The sequence below is a fragment of the Symphalangus syndactylus genome, chromosome 4, assembly GCF_028878055.3.
Source record: "Symphalangus syndactylus isolate Jambi chromosome 4, NHGRI_mSymSyn1-v2.1_pri, whole genome shotgun sequence".
NCBI classification, from domain to species: domain Eukaryota; kingdom Metazoa; phylum Chordata; class Mammalia; order Primates; family Hylobatidae; genus Symphalangus; species Symphalangus syndactylus.
In genome coordinates, this window is record NC_072426.2 from 99,101,690 (window position 1) to 99,117,763 (window position 16,074).

General features: G+C 37.7%; 1 protein-coding gene and 1 pseudogene across 6 annotated transcripts in view; both read right to left on the reverse strand.

The window, feature by feature from the left end:
• The window catches only part of ADK (adenosine kinase), a 599,984-nt gene that overhangs the window by 180,523 nt on the left and 403,387 nt on the right, over positions 1-16,074 (reverse strand). The gene's annotated exons all lie outside the window — the stretch shown is intronic.
• LOC134736378 (large ribosomal subunit protein bL35m-like) lies at positions 6,626-15,249 on the reverse strand (annotated as a pseudogene).

The window sequence follows — 16,074 nt, forward strand, 5'->3', positions numbered from 1 at the left end:
TAACTAGGAGGCACCCCCCAGTAGGGACAGACTGACACCTCACTCAGCTGGGTACTCCTCTGAGACAAAACTTCCAGAGGAACTATCAGACAGCTGAATTTGTGGTCTCACGAAAATCCGCTGTTCTGCAGCAACCGCTGCTGACACCCAGCCAAACCGGGTCTGGAGTGGACCTCTAGTAAACTCCCACAGACCTGCAGCTGAGGGTCCTGTCTGGTAGAAGGAAAACTGACAAAGAGAAAAGACATTCACACCAAAAACCCATCTGTACATCACCATCATCAAAGACCAAAAAAGTAGATAAAACCACAAAGATGGGGAAAAAACAGAGCAGAAAAACTGGAAACTCCAAAAAGCAGAGCACCTCTCCTCCTCCAAAGGAACGCAGTTCCTCAACAGCAACGGAACAAAGCTGGACGGAGGATGACTTTGACGAATTGAGAGAAGAAGGCTTCAGACGATCAAACTACTCCAAGCTACAGGAGGAAATTCAAAACAATAGCAAAGAAGGTAAAAACTTTGAAAAAAAATTAGACGAATGGATAACTAGAATAACCAATGGAGAGAAGGGCTTAAAGGAGCTGATGGAGCTGAAAGCCAAGTTTCGAGAACTACGCAAAGATTGCAGAAGCCTCGGTAGCAGATGCGATCAACTGGAAGAAAGGGTATCGCTGATGGAAGATGAAATGAATGAAATGAAGCGAGAAGGGAAGTTTCGAGAAAAAAGAATAAAAAGAAATGAACAAAGCCTCCAAGAAATTTGGGACTATGTGAAAAGACCAAACCTACGTCTGATTGGTGTACCTGAAAATGACGGGGAGAATGGAACCAAGTTGGAAAACACTCTGCAAGATATTATCCAGGAGAACTTCCCCAATCTAGCAAGGCAGGCCAATATTCAGATTCAGGAAATACAGAGAACGCCACGAAGATACTCCTCGAGAAGAGCAACTCCAAGACACATAATTGTCAGATTCACCAAAGTTGAAATGAAGGAAAAAATGTTAAGGGCAGCCAGAGAGAAAGGTCGGGTTACCCACAAAGGGAAGCCCATCAGACTAACAGCTGATCTCTCGGCAGAAACTCTACAAGCCAGAAGAGAGTGGGGGCTTATATTCAACATTCTTAAAGAAAGAATTTTCAACCCAGAATTTCATATCCAGCCAAACTAAGCTTCATAAGTGAAGGAGAAATAAAATACTTTACAGACAAGCAAACGCTGAGTGATTTTGTCACCACCAGGCGTGCCCTAAAAGAGCTCCTGAAGGAAGCACTAAACATGGAAAGGAACAACCGGTACCAGCCACTGCAAAAACATGCCAAATTGTAAAGACCATCGAGGCTAGGAAGAAACTATAGCAACTAACGAGCAAAATAACCAACTAACATCATAATGACAGGATCAGATTCACACATAACAATATTAACTTTAAATGTAAATGGGCTAAATGCTGCAATTAAAAGACACAGACTTGCAAACTGGATAAGGAGTCAGGACCCATCAGTGTGCTGTATTCAGGAAACCCATCTCACATGCAGAGACACACATAGACTCAAAATAAAGGGATGGAGGAAGATCTATCAAGCAAATGGAAAACAAAAAAAGGCAGGGGTTGCAATCCTAGTCTCTGATAAAATAGACTTTAAACCAACAAAGATCAAAAGAGACAAAGAAGGCCATTACATAATGGTAAAGGGATCAATTCAACAAGAAGAGCTAACTAACCTAAATATATATGCACCCAACACAGGAGCACCCAGATTCATAAAGCAAGTCCTGAGTGACCTACAAAGGGACTTAAACTCCCACACAATAATAATGGGAGATTTTAACACCCCACTGTCAACATTAGACAGATCAACGAGACAGAAAGTTAACAAGGATATCCAGGAATTGAACTCAGCTCTGCACCAAGCAGACCTAATAGACATCTACAGAACTCTCCACCCCAAATCAACAGAATATACATTTTTTTCAGCACCACACCACACCTATTCCAAAATTGACCACATAGTTGGAAGTAAAGCTCTCCTCAGCAAATGTAAAAGAACAGAAATTATAACAAACTGTCTCTCAGACCACAGTGCAATCAAACTAGAACTCAGGATTAAGAAACTCACTCAAAACCGCTCAACTACATGGAAACTGAACAACCTGCTCCTGAATGACTATTGGGTACATAATGAAATGAAGGCAGAAATAAAGATGTTCTTTGAAACCAACAAGAACAAAGACACAACATACCAGAATCTCTGGGACACGTTCAAAGCAGTGTGTAGAGGGAAATTTATAGCACTAAATGCCCACAAGAGAAAGCAGGAAAGATCCAAAATTGACACCCTAACATCACAATTAAAAGAACTAGAAAGGCAAGAGCAAACACATTCAAAAACTAGCAGAAGGCTAGAAATAACTAAAATCAGAGCAGAACTGAAGGAAATAGAGACACAAAAAACCCTTCAAAAAATTAATGAATCCAGGAGCTGGTTTTTTGAAAAGATCAACAAAATTGATAGACCGCTAGCAAGACTAATAAAGAAGAAAAGAGAGAAGAATCAAATAGATGCAATAAAAAATGAAAAAGGGGATATCACCACCGATCCCACAGAAATACAATCTACCATCAGAGAATACTACAAACACCTCTATGCAAATAAACTAGAAAATCTAGAAGAAATGGATAAATTCCTCAACAAATACACCCTCCCAAGACTAAACCAGGAAGAAGTTGAATCACTGAATAGACCAATAACAGGTTCTGAAATTGTGGCAATAATCAATAGCTTACCAACCAAAAAGAGTCCAGGACCTGATGGATTCACAGCCGAATTCTACCAGAGGTACAAAGAGGAACTGGTACCATTCCTTCTGAAACTATTCCAATCAACAGAAAAACAGGGAATCCTCCCTAACACATTTTATGAAGCCAGCATTGTCCTGATACCAAAGCCTGGCAGAGACATAACCAAAAAAGAGAATTCCAGACCAATATCCTTGATGAACATTGATGCAAAAATCCTCAATAAAATACTGGCAAACCGAATCCAGCAGTACATCAAAAAGCTTATACACCATGATCAAGTGGGCTTCATCCCTGGGATGCAAGGCTGGTTCAACATATGCAAATCAATAAACGTAATCCAGCATATAAACAGAACCAAAGACAAAAACCACATGATTATCTCAATAGATGCAGAAAAGGCCTTTGACAAAATTCAACAACCCTTCATGCTAAAAACTCTCAATACATTAGGTATTAATGGGACGTATCTCAAAATAATAAGAGCTATCTATGACAAACCCACAGCCAATATCATACTGAATGGGCAAAAACCGGAAGCATTCCCTTTGAAAACTGGCACAAGACAGGGATGGCCTCTCTCACCACTCCTATTCAACATAGTGCTGGAAGTTCTGGCCAGAGCAATCAGGCAGGAGAAGGAAATAAAGGGTATTCAATCAGGAAAAGAAGAAGTCAAATTGTCCCTGTTTGCAGATGACATGATTGTATATCTAGAAAACCCCACTGTCTCAGCCCAAAGTCTCCTTAAGCTGATTAGCAACTTCAGCAAAGTCTCAGGATACAAAATCAATGTACAAAAATCACAAGGATTCTTGTACACCAATCACAGACAAACAGCCAAATCATGAGTGAACTCCCATTCACAATTGCTTCAAAGAGAATAAAATACCTAGGAATCCAACTTACAAGGGACGTGAAGGACCTCTTCAAGGAGAACTACAAACCACTGCTCAATGAAATAAAAGAGGATACAAACAAATGGAAGAACATTCCACGCTTATGGGTTGGAAGAATCAATATCGTGAAAATGACCACACTGCCCAAGGTAATTTATAGATTCAATGCCATCTCCATCAAGCTACCAATGACTTTCTTCACAGTATTGGAAAAAACTACTTTAAAGTTCATATGGAACCAAAAAAGAGCCCGCATTGCCAAGTCAATCCTAAGCCAAAAGAACAAAGCTGAAGGCATCAAGCTACCTGACTTTAAACTAAACTACAAGGCTACAGTAACCAAAACAGCATGGTACTGGTACCACAACAGAGACATAGATCAATGGAACAGAACGGAGCCCTCAGAAATGATGCTGCATATCTGCAACTATCTGATCTTTGACAAACCTGACAAACACAAGAAATGGGGAAAGGATTCCCTATTTAATAAATGGTGCTGGGAAAACTGGCTAGCCATATGTAGAAAGCTGAAACTGGATCCCTTCCTTACACCTTATACAAAAATTAATTCAAGATGGATTAAAGACTTAAATGTTAGACCTAAAACCATTAAAATCTTACAAGAAAACCTAGGCAATACCATTCAGGACGTAGGCGTGGGGAAGGACCTCATGCCTAAACACCAAAAGCAATGGCAACAAAAGCCAAAATTGACAAATGGGATCTAATTAAACTAAAGAGCTTCTTGAACTACCATCAGAGTGAACAGGCAACCTACAAAATGGGAGAAAATTTTTGCAACCTACTCATCTGACAAAGGGCTAATATCCAGAATCTACAATGAACTCAAACAAATTTACAAGAAAAAAACAAACAACCCCATCAAAAAGTGGGCGAAGGACATGAACAGACACTTCTCAAAAGAAGACATTTACGCAGCAAAAAAACACATGAAAAAATGCTCATCATCACTGGCCATCAGAGAAATGCAAATCAAAACCACAGTGAGATACCATCTCACACCAGTTAGAATGGCAATCATTAAAAAATCAGGAAACAACAGGTGCTGGGGAGGATATGGAGAAATAGGAACACTTTTACACTGTTGGTGGGACTGTAAACTAGTTCAACCATTGTGGAAGTCAGTGTGGCGATTCCTCAGGGATCTAGAACTAGAAATACCATTTGACCCAGCCATCCCATTACTGGGTATATACCCAAAGGACTATAAATCATGCTGCTATAAAGACACATGCACACGTATGTTTATTGCAGCACTATTCACAATAGCAAAGACTTGGAACCAACCCAAATGTCCAACAACGATAGACTGGATTAAGAAAATGTGGCACATATACACCATGGAATACTATGCAGCCATAAAAAATGATGCGTTCATGTCCTTTATAGGGACATGGATGAAAATGGAAAACATCATTCTCAGTAAAGTATCGCAAGGACAAAAAACCAAACACTGCATGTTCTCACTCATAGGTGGGAATTGAAAAATGAGAACTCATGGACACAGGAAGGGGAACATCACACTCCGGGGACTGTTGTGGGGTGGGGAGAGGGGGGAGGGACAGCATTAGGAGATATACCTAATGCTAAATGACAAGTTAATGGGTGCAGCAAAACAACATGGCACATGGATACATATGTAACAAACCTGCACATTGTGCACATGTACCCTAAAACCTAAAGTATAATAATAAAAATTAAAAAATAAATAAATAAATAAAAAGAAAAAATTTAAAAGATGCAAATCCCCTCAATTTACAGATAAGGAAATGGAATAGTAGTTGATAAATAAATCAGAGCGATGATTAAATTAAGGAACAAAAAATAGCTTTCATAATCTAAACATTTTATTTTAATATATAATGATACATCAATTGCTAATATTTAAAATAGGGTCAGCTGGGTGCAGTGGCTCACACCTGTAGTCTCAGCACTTTGGGAGGCAGAGGTGGGCAGTTCAAAATCACTTGAGGTCAGGAGTTCAAAATCAGCCTGGCCAACATGGCAAAACCCCATCTCTACTAAAAATACAAAAATTAGCCAGGCATGGTTGTGCACGCCTGTAGTCTCAGCTACTTGGGAGGCTGAGGCACGAGAATTGCTTGAACCTGGGAAGTGGAGGTTGCAGTGAGCTGTGATTGTGCCACTGCACTCCAGCCTAGGCAAGAAGAGCAAGACTCTGTCTCAAAAAAAAAAAAAAAAAGGGTAAAAACCTTTGAGCATGCCTACAGTCTGACATTCTAGAGTTTTTCTTGTAGAACCACATCTAGAATTCACAGTTTATGAATTCTCATTTTACTTTCTTAAAAATTTTATTTTTAGACAGGGTCTTACTCTGTTACCCAGACCGGAGTGCAGTTGCATGATCGTGGTTCACTGCAGCCTCAACCTCCCAGGTGCAAGCGATCCTCCCACCTTAGCCTCCTGAGTAGCTGGGAATACAGGTGTGTGCCACCATGCCTGGCTAATTTTAAAAAAATAATTGAAGAGATGGAGTCCACCTATGTTGCCCAGGCTGGTTTCCAACACCTCTGCTCAAGCAATCCTCCCACTTCAACCTCCCAAAGTGCTAGGATTACAGGTGTGAGCTATGGTGCCTGGCCTAGTTTCAACTTCTTTAAAGCAGAGAGAAAACATAAAAACACCTATGAAGCACTCCTGAATACAGATGTTTACAGCTTTTTACTGCCTTTAATCTTTTACACTTTTCATGCCCATATCCAATTCAGTAGCAACATTAAAAATAACTCATATGTATTTACTTTTGGAACCAACCTTAACTCATTAAACTAATTCTCATTCTACTTGCATTCATATTTCATCAGAATATATAATGTTAAATAATTAATGAACACAAATTTCACAATTTTGTTTAGGAAAAACAAAATTAACTTTTTGTAAGCAAATAACTTCGTTGGAACAGAAGTAAGGTGGTATAGTAGAGAGCAGCCCAATAGCTGTGAGTTTTCCCTCATGCACTTGGTACTATTCATTATGTTTTAACAGGGATGAATGAAGAGTGTGAGTTATCAAAGCAAGTTAAAGTGAAGTGAAACTTAATAGATAACATGATTAACACGCGTAAAACTACTACCAACATTACCTAACAAAAATTGAGAATATATTCTATGAGCCAAGCTGAAACTTTACATGCATTAGAAAAACACATGGAATTGCCTTGTAGATTAAATGATGGTTTTTGTGAAAACCCTTTTTAACTGTAAAGCATTATTCAATGGTAGGTTATGGTAATTTTTAGTTGTCATCATTAGAATCCAGGACTATCAAAACACTCTTCCTCTGGCTTGACATTGCTACTTAAATATAAGGGGATCTTCCATGGAAATAACAGAAGTTTAATATATGGTGATCAAAAAATAACAAATTGGCACTTCTTCATTTTAGCAGTGTATTTTTGGAACTTAATGGCTCTAGAATAATGTTTCCTACTTTTAAACATATAAATGGAATCATAAAATATATATTCATTTTAATAGCTTTACTAAGGTATAACTGACATACAATTATCTGCACAAATTAAAAGTGTATAATTAGATAAAACTTGACGTATGTATAAAGTACTGCAACCACAACCACAATCGGAACACATCTGTTACTCCTAAAAGTTTCCTCATGCCCGTTTGTGATCACTGCCTCATAGCATAACCCCGTCCCCAGACAACAATGGATCTGCCATCACTATGAATTTGTTAGCATTTTCTAGAATATAAATAGAATCATATAGAATGTACTTTATAGTATCTTACACTCAGCATAGGTATTCTAAAATTCTTCTATGCTGTTGGTTCATTTCTTACCAATAGTACAATTCTTTTATAGTTGAGTAATATTCTATTCTATGGAAATATCACAATTTGTTTATCCAGTTACTAGTTGTGGATGTTTGGTTTGTTTTCCAGACTTTGGCCATTACAAATAAAGCTGCTATAAACATCTGTGTATGTCTTTACATGGACAGATGCTTTCATCTGTCCTGGGTGAATATCTAGGAGTGGGATAGCTAGGTCATTTGGAGAATGTATATTTAACTTTGTAAGAAACAAGAACACCATTCTCCAAAGTAGTTGTACCAGTTTACATTCTAGCTGCTCCACAAATCCTTACCAATATTTGGTATGGTCACACTTTTAGACATTCTAATAGCTGTGCAGTTGTTTGTTATGTGGGTTGAAGTTTGCGTTTTTGGATATGGATATTTAATTGCTCCAGAACGACTTGTCAAAAAAACTGTTTTCTTCCTCCATGAAAAAGCCTCTGAAACATTGTTGAAAAATAAATTTAGGTCTATTTCTGGACTTTCCCTTCTGTTCCATTGACTATTTGTCTATCATTATGCCAATGCCACATTGTCTGGATTACTGTAGCTTTGTAATAAGTCTTCAAATCATGTAAAGGTCCTCTGATTTGGTTTTTAAAATCCTCATTGGTTTGGCTACTCTAGTCCAGTGCTTTTCCATATAAATATTAGAATCAACTTGTCTTTAAAAACAAATTCTGAAATTCTGACTGAATTACACTAAACTATAGATTATTTTGAGTAGAATTTATATTTAATAACACAGTCTTCTAATCTATGAACATGATATATCTCCCATTTGGGTCTTCTTAAATTTTTTCAACAATGTTTTGTAGTGTTCAGTGTATATATCTTTGGTCTGTTTTATCCCAAAGTAAATACTTTGTTATACTTTTTGATGGTATTGGAAATTGTATTTTTAAATTTCTGGTTGTTTCTTGCTAATATAGAAAAATACATTTGAGATTTAAATTTTTTATTCTGTATGCTACAATCTTGCTACATCACTTAGTTCTAATAGCTTTTTTTTTTTTTTTTTTTTTTTTTTTTTTTTTTTTTTTGAGACGGAGTCTTGCTCTGTCACCCAGACTGGAGTGGTGCAGTGGCATGATCTTGGCTCATTGCAACCTCCGCCTCCTGGGTTCTCCTGCCTCAGCCTCACAAGTAGCTGGGATTACAGGCGTGTGCCACCATGCCCAGCTAATTTTAGAGACAGTTTTACTTCCTTCTTTCTAAATCTGGATGTTTTTCATGCTTCTACTCCTACTATTCCGAGGGTTTTTTTTTTTTTTTTTTTGACACAGTTTCACCCTGTTGCCCAGGCTGGCGTGTGGTGGCATGATCTTGGCTCACTGCAACCTCTGCCTCCCCAGTTCAAGCGATTCTCCTGCCTCAGCCTCCCAAGTAGCTGGAATTACAGGTGCCCGCCACCATGCCCTGCTATTTTGTGTATTATTAGTAGAGATGAGGTTTTGCAATGTTGGCCAGGCTGGTCTCAAACTCCTGACCCTCACCAATCCCTATTGGGATTGCAGGCATAAGCCATCATGCCCAGCCTCCGAGGGCTTTTAACAGAAATAGATGTCTGGATTTTTCAAAAGCTTTTAGGATAATCATGTGATTTTTCTTTTTAGTCTTAATATATTTAATTACATTGATGGATTTTAAAATGCTAAACTAATTCTACACTCCTAGTCATGATGAATTACTCTTTTAATATATTGTTCAGTTTGATGTGCTAAAATTATTTGAAGAATTTTTACATCTGTGTTTATGAGGGATATTGGGCTGTAGTTTTCTTTTCTTGCAACACTTTGTTTTTGGTATGAAGGAAATGCTGACCTCATGAAATAAGATAGGTATATTTCTCCCTCTTCAATTTTCTGGGACAGTTTGTATACAACTGGTATTACATCTTTCTGAAATCTGTGTTAAAATTCAACACTGCCAAGTGCAGTGGCTCATGCTTGTAATCCCAGCACTTTGGGAGGCTGAGGTGGAAGGACTCGCTTGAGTGCAGGAGGTTGAAACCAGCCTAGGCAATAAAACGAGACCCCCTCTCTACAAAAATTAAAAATTAGCCAGCCGTGGTGGTTTGCACCTGTCGTCCTAGCTGCTCGGGAGGTTGAGATAGGAGGATCACTTCAACCCAGGAGTTTGAGCTTGCAGTGAGACATGATTGTTCCATTGTACTATAGCCTGGGTGAGAGAGTGAGACCTTGTCTCAAAACAAACAAACAAACAGAAAAGAATTAAACACTGAAGCAATTCAGCCTTTGAGGTTTCTTTGTAGCAACGGTTTTAACTGCAAGTTCAATTTCTTTAATAATCTAAACAGACTTTTTCTATTTCTTCTTGAGTATGATTTAGTACGTTGTGTCTTTTAACACATTTGTCCATTTCATAAAGGTTGTCAAATATATTGTAATAATATTGACAGGAGGGAAGAGAACATCTAGTCTAGAGCTGATTTTAACCTGCTAATGAGACAAAATTCCTTTTAATACTCTATTTGAAGCCTCGTGAATTACGAGGTTATCCACTCCGACTAGTAGGATAGGAATGGTTATAGGTCCTCATGTGTGTACTGAGGACTGTCCTCTATAATCTTTTTAGGTGGTTCTTTTCCTGGTCTTCCTTAATTTCTTCACAAAAATGCACTGATTCATACTCAGCTGAAGACTTGGTAGGATTCTGCAAATGTCCTGTGTTCTCTCTCTATTCAGCTAGTTCTTCTCTGGTACTTTTAACTTACAAACACTAGCTGTCTTAGACTCCTTGAACTTCCAGCTCCAACTCCTCATTAAAAGAGACTGCAAGGCTCTACTTGAGTTACCCTTCTTTTTTCTTTTTGAGACAGAGTCTCAATCACTCTGGCTGGAGTGCAGTGATGCAATTTTGGCTCACTGCAACCTCTGCTTCCCAGGTTCAAGTAATTCTCATGCCTCAGCCACCCGAGTAGCTGGGATTACAGGCGCACAACCACCCTGCCAGGCTTTTTTGTATTTTTAGTAGAGACGGGGTTTCACCATGTTGGCCAGGCCGGTCTTGAACTCCTGACCTCAAAGGATCCACTCACCTCAGCCTCCCAAAGTGCTGGTATTACAGGCGTGAGCCACTGTGCCTGGCCTTAGTTACCTTTCTTCTGTTGCCTGGAAATTATCTCCAAGGAGTCAGCTGGGGTAATCATCAGGTTTATCTTATTTATTTCTTGTCTCACAGGGATCATTGATCATTGCCTGTGAAGAAATAATCTTTGTGGACAAGGTTTTTTTTTAAATATTGAGGCTATCAGAAGTTTTAAATCATCATTACTACCGGACAATCCTCTGACAAGAGGAAGGTGACATCACGTAGAAAATAAGGGCCAAGTGTGTTTGGTTTTAGCTGAGTTTTGACATTTTGAAAATTTATACTAAACACTGTATATTTTATTTTTTTGAGGGGGGAAATATTAAAGAATCCTATGTATATTCTCTGAGAACTATATTTTATCCTTCATCACATTTTAGAAGTAAAATGTCCCTTTTTTCCTGGAGAACTAAAGATAACATTATCACTATAGTATTCAAGGAGAAAAACAACGGATGATGAGATTAAAGGGATAAAGCATTTTACTCTACTTGCTTTTTATAATCAAATATGGTATAATTTTTATTATCCCTATTAAATTTCATCACTCAGCTGATATTTAGAGTCTACTAACATTTAAAAAAAATCTGATTTTGACCTTCAACTTACCTAGTATGTATTAAGGTGTTGTATTATTTGCATTTGAATTATATGCAAATATAGCTTTATCTAAATCACTGTTAGTTTACTTAAGCAAAGGCAGGGTAAACACTGAGGCGTACCCCTAGAAATCGATTTATTTATCAACAGACCTTTTGAGACTGCTTCAATAAAATACCAAATACCTCTAATTGTCTTATAGCCAATCTTTATTATTCTATAGTCCACATAATGACAGACATTCTCAAATATACTATGTATCCACTGCTTACTGGTCTGCCATAATAGGTACTTAAGTACTATGTAAATACCTCTTGAAGTGAATTCAAATGAACAATAATCATACCAAAAGAGAAAAGATTTTCTTGCCCCATGACTTACAGCCACGTAGCAGCTTACGGTTTTACCACTTCCTCTTCTAGGTGGGGAAAAATAATTCCTTTAATAATCTATACTAAGCTGTGATCCAACTTTTAAGTTTACTGATTTGTAGAATCAATCTTTTTTTAAAAATTTGTGGTAAACTATACATACGATAAAATTTTCCATTTTAAGTATGCAATTCATTGGCACTAAATACATTCACAGTGTGGCGCAACTATCACCACTATCCATTTCCAGAACTTTTTCATCATCCCAAACAGAAGCTCCGTACTTATTACACAATAATGCCTCATTCCTCCCCACCCCACTCGCAGGTAACCACTATCCTACTATGTGTCTCTATGAATTTGCCTATTCTAGGTACTTCTTGTAAGTGGAATTCTTCTTAGAAAATCTAATAATTGTCTGATGTGTCTGGCTTATTTTACTTAATATAGTATTTTCAAAATTCATTCATGTTGTAATATGTATCAAAATTTCATTTAAGGCTAAATAACACTCCATTGTATATATACATGAAATTTTGTTTATTCATCTGTTGATGAATATTTGATTTGCTTCTATCTTAGCTATTGTGAATAATGCGGCTATGAACATTGGTGTACAATTATCTGAGTCCCTGCTTTCGGTTATTTTGGGTAATATACCTAGAAGTAGAACTGCTAGATCATATGGTAATAATTCTATGTTTAACATCTTGAGGAACCACCAAATTGTCTTCTACATTCCCGTTTTACATGCCCACCAGAAATACACGAGTGTTTCCAATTTCTCCACATCTTCACCAATACTTGTTAATTTCCATTTTTTAAAACAATTGTCATTCTGATGGGTGTGAAGTGGTATCTAATTTTGGTTTTGATTTGCACTTCTTGACTGGTTATGTTGAGCATCTTTTCATGTGTTTACTGGCCATCTGCATATCTTCTTCAAATAAATGTTTATTAAATTCCTTTGATCATTATTGAATTATGTTGTTAGTTTGCTTATTGTTGAGTTGTTACTGTGTTAAATATTCTGAATATGAATCCTTTATCAGATACACAATTTGCAAATATTAACTCCCATTCCACTAGTTGTCTTTTCACATTCTTGATAGGGTCCTTCGATTCACAAAAATTGTTAATTTTGATGATGTCTAATTTGTCTATTCTTTCCATTTGTTGCTAGTACTTTGGAGTCTTTTTTTTTTTTTTAAGTGAAGATTGTTTTGACATCATCAGCATCTACTGCAAACTTAAACCACTTTTGGGACTATTCTTTTCTCTTTTGTCTCTACCAAACTTTTAGCATCATTCCCTGATTCTAAATACATTTTCCACCTTCTTTTTACATATCTTTTACAAATTCGAGCTTTTTTTTTTTAAGTTTTAAAACTGTTATAAGTTGAATGTTGTCACTGTATGTTTACATATTCATTGGTACAATTTACATCGAGATTTTTACTTATCCATTTTTGCAAAGATATGTACACAAAGATACATATTCAATAACTGAGGGCCGGGCGCGGTGGCTCAAGCCTGTAATCCCAGCACTTTGGGAGGCCGAGGCGGGTGGATCACGAGGTCAGGAGATCGAGACCATCCTGGCTAACACAGTGAAACTCCGTCTCTACTAAAAAATACAAAAAATTAGCCGGGCGTGTTGGCGGGCGCCTGTGGTCCCAGCTACTCGGGAGGCTGAGGCAGGAGAATGGCGTGAACCCAGGAGGTGGAGGTTGTGGTGAGCCGAGATCGCGCCACTGCACTCCAGCCTGGGGGACAGAGAAAGACTCCGTCTCAAAAAAAAAAAAACAAAATCAATAACTGAGAAACAAGTGAAACTTCTGATCTATACTTTCAGGTTTGTTCGATCATGATACTTCTGATAAGGATCATGGACGTACCAGTTTCGCCTCTTCCAGAAGGACGACGTCATTTTATCTTAAGAGTTTACTCTGGGTTTTATTGCAGAATACAAATTCCCTCAATCGCTTTTTTCTTGCAGGTGCCTTTTTCCATAATTTTTTCTTATAACCAGCCCTTCTCATCCAAAGGCCACAATGAAGTCGAAGAAACCTATAGATGACGGCTTTCACAATCTTTCTCTTGCCTTTTCGTGTACTGACGTATGTTAGAGATCTGACTGGCAGCTTCAAGACACTTGGAAGCAAGGGGGCCACTCTATTAAGGATCGCTGAAGTATGCCCACATGTCAGGTTTCTCTCAGATGTGGTAAGTGTGGGAGTGGAAGAAACAACCGGTGTCTGAATATGACTAAAACATCCAGTGGACAATGCAGAAATAAGAGAGGCATTTTTGACACAGTTTTGGTAGGCTGAAGATGCCAAAATATTCAGAGGCCTTAAGATTCCTGAAGCTGCTCTCACTGCACTGGGAAAGGCAGAGGCAGCTATCTTGTCATCCTCCAAATTTGAGCTCTTATTAAAGAGTTTTCTGCATGCTCTGCTATGTTTTTTTAAAAGGTCCCTCCACATTCTCTCCTTAATTAAGATCATTTGTGACTATAAAGTCCAAATAGCATTTTTTATGGCATTCAATCTCCCTAAGCTTTCTTTACTTCCAAAGTCTCATTCTTTGGAATCATATTTAGGTTTTGTTTTTTTTTTTTGTCTTGAGATGGAGTCTCGCTCTGTTGTCCAGGCTGGAGTGCAGTGGCGCAATCTCGGCTCACTGCAAGCTCTGCCTCCTGGGTTCACGCCATTCTCCTGTCTCAGCCTTCCGAGTAGCTGGGACTACAGGCACTTGCCACTACGCCTGGCTAATTTTTTGTATTTTAAGTAGAGACGGGCTTTCACTGTGTTAGCCAGGATGGTCTCAATCTCCTGACCTCATGATTCGCCCACCTCTGCCTCCCAAAGTGCTGGGATTACAGGCGTGAGCCACCGCGCCCAGCCTCTTTGGAATCATATTCATCTTTTTTAAAAGTTTTAAGATTTGTCTCTTAAACTCTAGAGAACTTATTTAAGTGCCGCCAGTCTGATCTTTCTTGACTACTTAGAACTCTGAGACCAAGTGTTAACTTTTCCCAGTGATTCTCAACACTACTGAGAGCAATGCTTTAATGTTATTCAAAGGGCTTGAATAGCACTTTTCCCATTTACTTCTTTTACCTTTTAGAAAATAAAACTGTTAATAAGGAAAAACTAAATGGAAGATCTTAGTCAAATTAGGCTTCTAGCAGTTATATGGCACTTGGCTATTACCACTATTTCTTGCCAGTATCTCAATTTGTGAATTATCAAGAATATAGCATTTCCTTCCAATGTCACCATTTATAACCAATGTAACCACCACCTTTGCAGATACACTATGATATTATTTCTATGGATCATCCTTTAATCTTTACCCAGGTGATCTCATAAATTTCCAGGTCAATTTTTATGTTATTCTAGGCAGACGGCAGTTACTAGATATAAAATTGATGAATATATTCAAATTATGTTAGAACTATGGAATTAGAATCAGAATGAACTTCTGGGATGATTAATACAATACCTTCATTGTATACATTAAACCATCAAGTGACATGGCCAAGTCACAGGAAGACACACTGAAGGTTTTTTTCCTCTTTCATGGATTTTAAAGAGGTATAAACAGTAAATGAGAGGTATAAATAGTAAATAAGCAATCAAAGTAAATAAGCATTTAAGTAAATAAGCATTTCCATAATTTAGAATGGAAGAAAATACATTCTTGGTAGAAAGAAAAAACTGTAATTGTTGAGATGAAATTCCATTTTATCACCTTCAAATATAACAAACAATATTTAAAAATGATATTAATAAAGAAATATAAATGTAATATATCAAAATTTACTCATAATTTATTAAACAAATATCAAATGGACTTAGACTCTGAAGAGACTTAAAAAAGTGATGAATGTGCTTTTTATCCTGATTGTGGTCATAGTAACAGTTCAGGTATCCATCTGTAAAAACTCACAGAAATTACAGTAAAAAGGATGACTCTTACTATAAGTAAATTAAACTTCAAACACCTAAACTTCAAAAAATAAATGTTGGGCCAGGCACAGTGGCTCATACCTGTAATCCTAGCACTTTGGGAGGCTGAGGCGATCAGGTCACCTGAGGTCAGGAGTTCGTGACCAGCCTGGCCAACATGGTGAAACCCTGTCTCTACTAAAAATACAAAATTAGCTGGGCATGGTGGCACATGCCTATAAACCCAGCTACTTAGGAGGCTGAGGCAGGAGAACTGCTTTAACCCGGGAAGGAGAGGTTGCAGTGAGCCAAGATCATGCCATTACACTACAGCCTGGACGAAAAGAGGCAAACTCCACCTCAAAAAAATAAAAAAATAAAAATAAATAAATAAATAAATGCTTCACTAAGAAAGAAGTTAGTATATACTGAAGGAAATATTGAAAATACTGACAGCAGTTGACATTGAGGCAATTT